The sequence below is a fragment of the Neophocaena asiaeorientalis genome, unplaced genomic scaffold (genome assembly GCF_003031525.2).
Source record: "Neophocaena asiaeorientalis asiaeorientalis breed wild unplaced genomic scaffold, Neophocaena_asiaeorientalis_V1.1 scaffold376, whole genome shotgun sequence".
NCBI lineage: Eukaryota > Metazoa > Chordata > Mammalia > Artiodactyla > Phocoenidae > Neophocaena > Neophocaena asiaeorientalis.
Window position 1 is genome coordinate 181,402 of NW_020174368.1, and position 9,395 is coordinate 190,796.

The 9,395-nt window shown below is 42.7% G+C and overlaps 1 protein-coding gene across 1 annotated transcript in view; it reads left to right on the top strand.

Moving 5' to 3' along the window:
* Positions 1–524: 524 nt before the first annotated feature.
* ZNF366 (zinc finger protein 366) overlaps positions 525–9,395 on the top strand; it is an 86,635-nt gene continuing 77,764 nt past the window's right edge. Inside the window, exon 1 of the mRNA XM_024756182.1 lies at positions 525–689. The gene's annotated coding sequence lies outside the window, so the exon portion shown is untranslated. The remainder of the gene's footprint in view (positions 690–9,395) is intronic.

Below are 9,395 nucleotides of genomic sequence, written 5' to 3' on the forward strand. Positions count from 1 at the left end.
TGTTTTTCATTTCAGTTATTGTATTGTTCATCTCTATTTGTTTGTTCTTTAATTCTTCTAGGTGTTTGTTCTTTCATTCTTCTAGGTCTTTGTTAAACATTTCTTGCATCTTTTTGATCTTTGCTTCCATTCTTTATCTGAGGTCCTGGATCATCTTCACTATCATTATTCTGAATTCTTTTTCTGGATGGTTTCCTATCTCCACTTCATTTAGTTGTTTTTCTTGGGTTTTAGCTTGTTCCTTCATCTGGTACATAGCCCTCTGCCTTTTCATCTTGTCTCTCTTTCTTTGAATGTGGTTTTTGTTCCATGGGCTGCAGGATTGTAGTTCTTCTTGCTTCTGCTGTCTGCCTTCTGGTGGATGAGGCTATCTAGGAGGCTTGTGCAAGTTTCCTGATGGGAGGGACTTGTGGTGGGTAGAACTGGGTGTTGCTCTGGTGGACAGAGCACAGCAAAACTTTAATCTGCTTGTCTGCTGATCTGTGGGGCTGGGTTCCCTCCCTGTTGGTTGTTTGGCCTGGGGTGACTCAACACTGGAGCCTACCTGGCTCTTTGGTGGGGCTAATGGCGGACTCTGGGAGGGCTCACTCCAAGGAGTACTTCCCAGAACTTCTGCTGCCAGCATCCTTGTCTTCACACTGAGACACAACCACCCCCTGCCTCTTCAGGAGACCCTCCAACACTAGCAGGTAGGTCTGGTTCAGTCTCCTATGGGGTCACTGCTCCTTCCCCTGGGTCCCCATGCCCACACTACTTTGTGTGTGCCCTCCAAGAGTGGAGTCTCTGTTTCCCCCAGTCCTGTCGAAGTCCTGCAATCAAATCCCACTAGCCTTCAAAGTCTGATTCTCTAGTAATTCCTCCTCCCGTTGCCAGACCCCCAGGTTGGGAAGCCTGACGTGGGGCTCAGAACTTTCATGCCAGTGGGTGGACTTCTGTGGTATAAGTGTTCTCCAGTTTGTGAGTCACCCACCCAGCAGTTTTGGGAATTGATTTTATTGTGATTGCCCCCCTCCTACCGTCTCATTGTGGCTTCTCCTCGTCTTTGGATGTGGGGTACCTTTTTTGGTGAATTCCAGTGTCTTCCTGTCGATGATTGTTCAGCAGTTAGTTGTGATTCTGGTGCTCTTGCAATAGGGAGTGAGCACAAATCCTTCTACTCTGCCATCTTGAACTAATTTCATGTGAAATAATTTTTTATCCTATCCTTGACATTATGAGCAAATGTTATAGGGAATCTTGATTCTGTTATGTTTCTCCAAAGAACATAGATTTTTTTTTTTTTTTAAGCAGGAAGAACCCGAGTCTAAAACATCAGTTCAGTGCTTTAGTCTTAGCAGCTGGGCTGCTTGGAGTTGGCCCTGCACATGAACAATTCAGAGGTCAGCCAGAAACGTAAGCAGAGTTTATAAGCAGTTTATAAGGGCTTCTCTTCTCTGACTCTGTCTCTGGAATTTCTCCTCTCCCTTTCAAGATGCTACAGTTGCCCTGAACTCGGCCCCCTGGTTCTTCAAGCATAAGATTGCAGGTTTCTATGAGCTGCAGATTGGGGACTGGATCTGCCCTCAGGCTAAAATTTGTAAAACAAAACAAAACAAAAGGGACTTCCCTCGTGGCTCAGTGGTTAAGAATCCGCCTGCCAGTGCAGGGAATATGGGTTCGAGCTCTGGTCCAGGAAGATCCCACATGCCACAGAGCAACTAAGCCTGTGCACCACAACTACTGAGCCAGTTCTCTGCAACAAGAGAAACCACTGCAACGAGAAGCACGCACACCGCAACGAAGAGTAGCCCCTGCTCACCGTAGCTAGAGAAAGCCCGCGTGCAGCAATGAAGATCCAGCACAGCCAAAAATAAAAATAAATTAATTAATTAATTAAAAATCAAGACAAAACGAAAAATAGGATGCTCACCCAGTGGCCTTCCCTTCTTCCAGATTTTATACCCTCTCCAACATCTGCCTGCTTTTTCTTACTCTTCAATGCTTTTAGGTAGTGGGTTCTTAATATCCTGTTACGCGTTTATAGTTATTATTTTCAGGGAGGTTGATTCAATAAGAGTGCCTCAGATATTGCTGGAAGTGGGCCCTGTCCTTGTGGGAGGTGTCCAGTTCCTACAACAATTCAAAGAAGATCAAAGAGGAGAAGAGATATAAATATAGGCTTTCTTATAGATCATATGATAACTTGTGGTAACTCATGTATATGTGAGTCTCTAGAATGGCTTTCCCTGGGTTTTTTTTTTTTTTTTAAGACTGCCTTACATTTAAACAAGTTAAAGTTAATTTCCTCTCAGAGGCCATTTGCCAGGACTTCTTGCCTACTTGCAGGAGAGTGCTCACAGAAACCTCCCACAGGCTAGGACTGGGTATGGAGAGTCAGCCTCCAGAACAACAGTCCTTTAGAAATGTGTCCCCGGAGGCAAACACAGACCAGGGACCTGCCTCCTCTATGTGCTAGACTGGACTCTCCAGTGGCTGCCCCGCTCCCCGGGAATCCTGCCTCTCTGGGCACATTTTGAGTGACTGATAATTGGTTCACCCAGCATCCAAAGTCACTCTGAGTGGCAGGCATTCAAAACAGCTCTCCTGCTCAAGGAATGTTACCAGGCATCACAGACCCAGATAGGGACAGGAAGGACAAAGCGAATAGAGCCAATAGTGCCACTCCCTGGGAGCACATGTTTTTCTCGGAACCCTGTACACAACTTGGTGACTGGTTCTTATGCACAATATCATTAGACTGGAAAGAACCCTACTGGCATTTTTCCACCCACACTGAACAATGTAACACTTTCTTCTCCCCACATTCTCCTCTGTTCTGCTGCAGGAGTATTACTTGGTTTTTCCAAAGGTCAGGCCTCAGCAAGTACACGGAGGGATGTTATCCCCATTCCCAGCATGTAATCCCCAATCCTTCCACCCCTACCACAAAGGAAAGACCCATCATGATTTACTCTTTGAAGCACAGGGCCAAAATGAGGGCTCTATTGGAAAACAAGAAGTGGGAAGAATTGTTGAGCAAACAGTCAACAGCACCAACTTCACCTGGATATTTTGTATTAAACCTATTTAATGTTTTGAAGTCGTTGTTAAAAGGGACACCATGAATTTCATAATTTACTTGTTCTCAAACCTCACCGCACAAAGCGATCACGTAAGGGAGCTTTAGAAAATGCGATGCCAGGGTCCTTCCTCCAGAGATTCTGGGTTAATTGGTCTGGGGCACAGCCTGGGCATGGGAATTTTTAAAAGCTCTCCAGGTGATTCTAAAAACAGGAAAATCTGAGAAACATCATCATAGTACATCATTATTTTACACATTCTACATAAAAAACAGAACTAGATATGTAGTTGCAATTAAAAGCTAATGTCAATAACTACAGACGGTCAATATCTGGTGTTTCTTATCTGCTGTAATTGTATGGATTGCCATGTGTATAAACAAGGTTAAAACTCAATTTTAGTGTTCAGAATAATCATATGAGCCTCCCCACACCACCCCCCAACCAGCACTAATTCATAGGAAACCCTACATCCCTCTCTAGACCTCCCCCTCATTCTGACCTTGGCATTGTCCAAGAAAACCTCTGCAGCTTACTCAGTCCAAAGGGCCATTCTGATTCTAAGCATCTCACAGAGAAAGAGATGTAGAATTTGTTCCCTTCTCCAGCAGGTCCTCTATCTTTTCCTGCTGTTACTTCTGTTACTGCCACGTGACACCCATTATTTAAGATAGGTCAGTGCACTGTCTTTGGCTACCTTTGCTGGAAGCAACCAGCTATAGCTCTTCAGCTATTAGAAAAATAATAAAGTTACACTTCATCAGGCACCTACTGTGTCTATTTATCTACACTTCCAAACCTCTAACTGAAAGAAAACATGAAAGGTTTTTTTGTTTGTTTTTTCAGTTTTGTTTTGTTAGCTGCTTAGATGGAACTTGAGCAGAAATGCTTCCTTTTAAAAGTAGCTACTGATTTCTTTGCCTGCCTGGGACTTAAGTGTCCCCTCTCAGTTATCTAAACATAAGATGAATTGGGACTTAATGCCCTGGAAGGTAAAATGACATTTATGGCCTAAAAAACAAGTTTCTGCCCACCCCAGTGGCCCTTGTTATGAAGAGGTGGCCCATAAAGAGTTAAAAAAAAATTGTAAGGAGGGAGATGAAGAAACTTACTGGGAAGAGAGATGTAAGATCTCTTCTGTTTTGAAGTCCAGTGTGATCCTGACTGAAGTACACACCAGCAGGAAAAGACATCGAGGGCTCTCTCAGGAAAGCCCACAGGGAAGGAGGAGGGTCTGGTTGGTGACCTGGGCTGAGTATCAGGCCTGGATGTCCTTGTGAAGAGACCTGGTCCAGGTCAGCACGTGGTTGAAGTTAGAACACATCCCCAACTTCCCAGGTATAATGGACTCAACCAAAATGCTTATCTCGGGAGCCCCAGCAGGGGTCCCCACTTAGTCCATTTCCAATCCTGAATGCCCCAGTGAGAGAGTCAACCCAGTCCCCAGCGCAGCCTGCTGGAGAACCTAGATCAGCAGCCACTAGTCACACAAGGCTTTTTTTTTTTTTTTTTTTTTAATTTATTCTATTGAAGTATAGCTGATTTACAATGTTGTATTTCTACTGCATAGCAAAGTGATTCAGTTATGCCTATACACATTCTTTTTCATATTCTTTTCCATTATGATGGCTTTTGAACTCTTAAAATGTGGGTAGTCTGCATAAAGATATGTGCTATAAGTGTAAAATGCAAACTGGATTTTGAAGACAATACAAAAAAAGATTGTAAGATATCTCAATAATTTTTATGTTGACTACATGTAGAAATGATAAATTTTTACATACATTATGTTAAAAATACATTATTGAAGTTAATTTCATCCTAATGTGGCCACTAAAAAATGTCCAATGACATACATGGCCCATACTTGTGGCTTGCATTGTATTCAATGTTTCTATTGGGCAGTGCTGGTCTAGATGATCCTGTTCTCAAGGCTGGAGCCATTTGGAAGCAGGGATTATCAGTTAGGATGCTTCAGTGTTCAAGTAGTAGCAACCTCAACTCAAAGTGATGTAAATAATAATGAGAAAACAGTCCGGGGCTGGGAAGCGCTGGGGTTGATTGTTGTTTTTCTTTTTCCTAAATTTATTTATTTTTATTTTTGGCTGCGTTGGGTCTTCGTTGCTGTGCGCGGGCTTTCTCTAGTTGCAGCAAGTTGGGGCTACTCTTCGTTGCAGTGCACGGGCTTCTCACCACGGTGGCTCCTCTTGTTGCAGAGCATGGGCTCTAGGCATGCGGGCTTCAGTAGTTGTAGCACGTGAGCTCAGCAGTTGTGGCTCACAGGCTCTAGAGCGCAGGCTTAGTAGTTGTGGTGCACAGGCTTAGTTGCTCCGCGGCATGTGGGATCTTTCTGGACCAGGGCTTGAACCCGTGTCCCCTGCATTGGCAGGTGGATTCTTAACCACTGTGCCGCCAGGGAAGCCCCGGCACTGGGATTGCTAACACAGTAGCTCAGTGGCATCATTAGGACCTGGTGCTTCTCACTTTTCCACTTTACTCTGATCTGGCTCAGCTCAAGGGGAATATATCTATGGAAGTCCCAAAAGTCACATGCAGACATTTTTAATGTCCAGAGGAAACAAAAGGGGAGGGGGGTGGTTACCTGTCTTATCTCTCTTCTTAGGAGTGAGGAAGTCTTCTCCAGATGTGCCCTCCCTTCCCACCTCCCCCCTTGCCCTCTTATCTAATGGGCCAGAATTGGGTCACATAGTTCATGCTAAGCCACTCACCAGCTCAGTAATCGGATACTGCATGGCTTGAAGTAATCTGGAGTGAGACATCTGTTGGAAAGAGAACCAGGACCATGACAGGAAGAATGGCTATTTTGGACTAAACAACCCCTGACATTCTTGGACAATTCAGGGAGAGGGCACATGTCTCGCAAGGGTCATTACACATTCTGCTATCCCAGCTGAGCTGATTTAGCTTGAAATACAATAGAGCTGCTATTTTACTTGATTCCCAGGCTACTGAAGCTTAATAAATATGTTTACATAAATAGACCAACAAAGCAAATAAAATCCCATAGCTCAATGTGGTGGAAAGGAGAGAGCACTGTATCCTAATCAAGAGACCTGACTTTAATAACACCTTGCTGTGGCACCTGTGAAAGCTCAACGACCCTGTCTGGGCTTCAGCTTGTTAACCTTCCAAATCAATGTTCAAAGATTTTGAGTCAAGATAGCAAAATAATCACATGAATATTTCTCCCTACTTTAATACATAGGAATGGTGATATAAATGGAATACAAAACATTAAAAAATATGTCATACCAAAACATTCAGGACCCAATTTTAATGTGGAGGGGGACACAGGGGATGGTTTCCACACACCACCAGGCAGTTTTGGGGACACCAGCTTAGTGTCCTGCACTCAATTCTGACACTGTGTACCTGAAGATAGTGTCAGATCCCACCAGTTAAGGGCTCAGTCCCACAAGACTGTCCACACCCCACTCGTGTCAGACACCACCTGAAAGTCCGAGTTGTCACCTGTGCTTCTGACCAAACTGCTAAGGCTCAGTCCCACCACCCCCTATTCAGGTTCCACTGATTTGCTAGAGTGACTCACAGAACTCAGGAAACCAGTTTACTTACTAGATTACTGGTTTATTATAAAAGGGCCTAAATCAGGAACAGCCAGATGGAAGAGACACATAGGACAAAGGTATGGGAAAAGTTTGAGGAGCTTCCCTGAATCTCAATGTATTCCTCGACTCGGAAGCTCTCCAAACCCTGGACTTCTGGGTTTTTATGGAGGCTTTATTACATAGGTATGATTGTTTAAGTCATTGGCCATCGGTGACTGATTCAACCTCCAGTGTCTTCCCTCCCTGGGAGTGGGACTGAAAGTTCCAGCCCTCTAACCACATGGTTGGCTTTACTGGCAACCAGTCCCCATCCTTAGGTGCCTCCAAAAGTCAGATCCTTAACATAACAAAAGACACCTTTCCGCTCACACCACTTCGGAAATTCCAAGGGTTTTAGGAGCTCTGTGTCAGAAACAGTGGAGGAAGACCAAATATACATATTTCTTATTACAAATCACAATATCACTCATACTCAGAAACTAAAGGAAAAATCTCATTTTAAAATTAAAAATAGCAAATGTTTGGAAAGTTGAAGTCATGGAGCACGTGGAAAGTAGGTTCTGTCAGAGTTCTGCTGGAAATGGGGCTGAGTGGACTGTGTGCATCATGGTGGACCAGGTTTTCTGAGTTAAGCTGGGTGCTGAGACAGCACATCCACAAGGGAACTGGGACTGAAATAACCCTGCCTGACCACCCAGCAATGGCTAGACATGTTCCACCTGCCTAGAGGACCCAGACTGGAACTGGAGTCTCTGTGTGGCTTCAGAGCCACTACACCACAGTGCTCACCCCTTCTGGTCGAAGGACCTGTGGCTACTCAGTTCCCAGGGAGCCCTGGGATTCATGTCATTCTCAAGGTCAGCCCCAGGGATCTGGGTTTTAACTAGCCCTGGGGTCTCCAGATTTCTCTGTGTAGTGCCCACTCCCTACCCCCACCCCACCTCCAAAATGTCTGTTTACTAATTATACACACAAGCAATCATATTAGCTTATTATAAAACAAATGCAAAAGAAAGTTTAAAAGGATGGGAAAAATTGTAATAAATCATACTTTAAGGTTTCCTGCTCACTGCAGTGGCCCTATTTGATCATGAGCAGCTATCAGCTGATGTTAGTTGAGGTTTTCCTTATTGACATAAGGTATAAATCTGTATTTCAAAAAGCTTTCTTGATAGTATTTTCAGCAGGCCTCTTTGCAGATCTGAATAATTATTTTGTTTTTACTTTGTAATGTGGATGAAGGCGCAGGAAAAAGGTCAGCTCTGCCATTTTCTTGCTCTTTGCTTAAGCTTGTACTATTAATATTCTATTCAGTTTGTAATTTTTTGGCAGGAATATTTTTAAGCCAATTGTTCAAATTGCTAGCTGGCAACATACAAGCTGTATTATGTTACAATACACCGAAAGCCGATGAAGGAATGATGGTATTTGGGTGAACCCCTTTCCATTGTGGAATTCCCAGTTTTCCCTCAGGATAACTCCAGCTCTGTTTGTGACCTGTGACAATCTTACATATGAACCAAGTGAGGGCACCAGTGTGATTAGGTATACTAAATGTTGATAAATCTAAATTTCTTATGGAGGAGGATGAATATAAGTTTCTTTGGGAGTTCTGCCCAGCCTTCTTTAGAGACCAATGAGTTCCATCGTTCATTTGCTAACTCAAGTTGGAGATTCTGGCAAGAGTATGAACAGTCATTTAAAGGGTGTTTATGCTACCTTTAACTAAGGCCTCTCCACCTCTAAATATACCATTTCCTTATGCCATCTCAGATATCTTCTTGCCCAGTAGCTGACAAGGGCTTAAGAGAATTCAACTTTATCTCAGCAGAGGGCGTCCCTTCCTTCTAGGAATGTAGCAAGTCCTTAGCAACAGGAGGCTGTCTTAAGACCTAGGACCTATGAAAAGGTCATGAGAGCAGTCTCTACATCTGTAAGTGCTGAATGAAGCTCACTGTCTATTCATTATTCATTTCTTGGGGGAACCGAAGTCCAGAGAACTGCTCAGAATTCCATGGCTAGCTGATAACTAAACCAGCACCTGAATTCAAGCTTCCCACACTCTGCCCAGTGCACTCTCTAATATTCTTCACAGCCCTCTTATGTGTACTTGTTAAGCAATAGTAATGCCAGCCCATTTTCATTTAATGTAATTACTGATATATTTGAGTTTTAATCTATCATCTTATTTCATGATTTCACTATGTCCAACCTCTTCTATGCCTCTTTGTCTTTTGTTTTCTGACTCCTTTCGGATTGACTAAGATTTATTATTATTTTTTCTTATTTACTATTTTGGAAGATTTACACTAGTTACCTCTTCTTTCAGTGTTAAAAGCCTAGAAACTACTTTTTTAATATTTATTATTTTATTTTTAACCTTGCATTGTTAACTTATAGTATAGTTAAATATTGATCTTTATCACTTGCCTATACAATTCAGAAACATAAGCACACTTTAACCCCATTTACCCACATCCCAACTCATTTGCTATTGTTGTCAAAATTTTAAATTCTATATAATTTTAAAACTCCATAGATACTTTAATTGTTTTTTTGTTCTTCATATTTTTCTGTATCCCAAACTTTCCATCTGAATCATTTTTTTAGAATTCTAACATACATCTTTTAGAATTTCCCAAACTCTCTCTTTTAAAAAAGTCTTCATTCATCTATATTATTGAGTGTTCTCTCTCTCTCTCTCTCTCTCTCTCTCTCTCTCTCTCTATATATATATATATATATA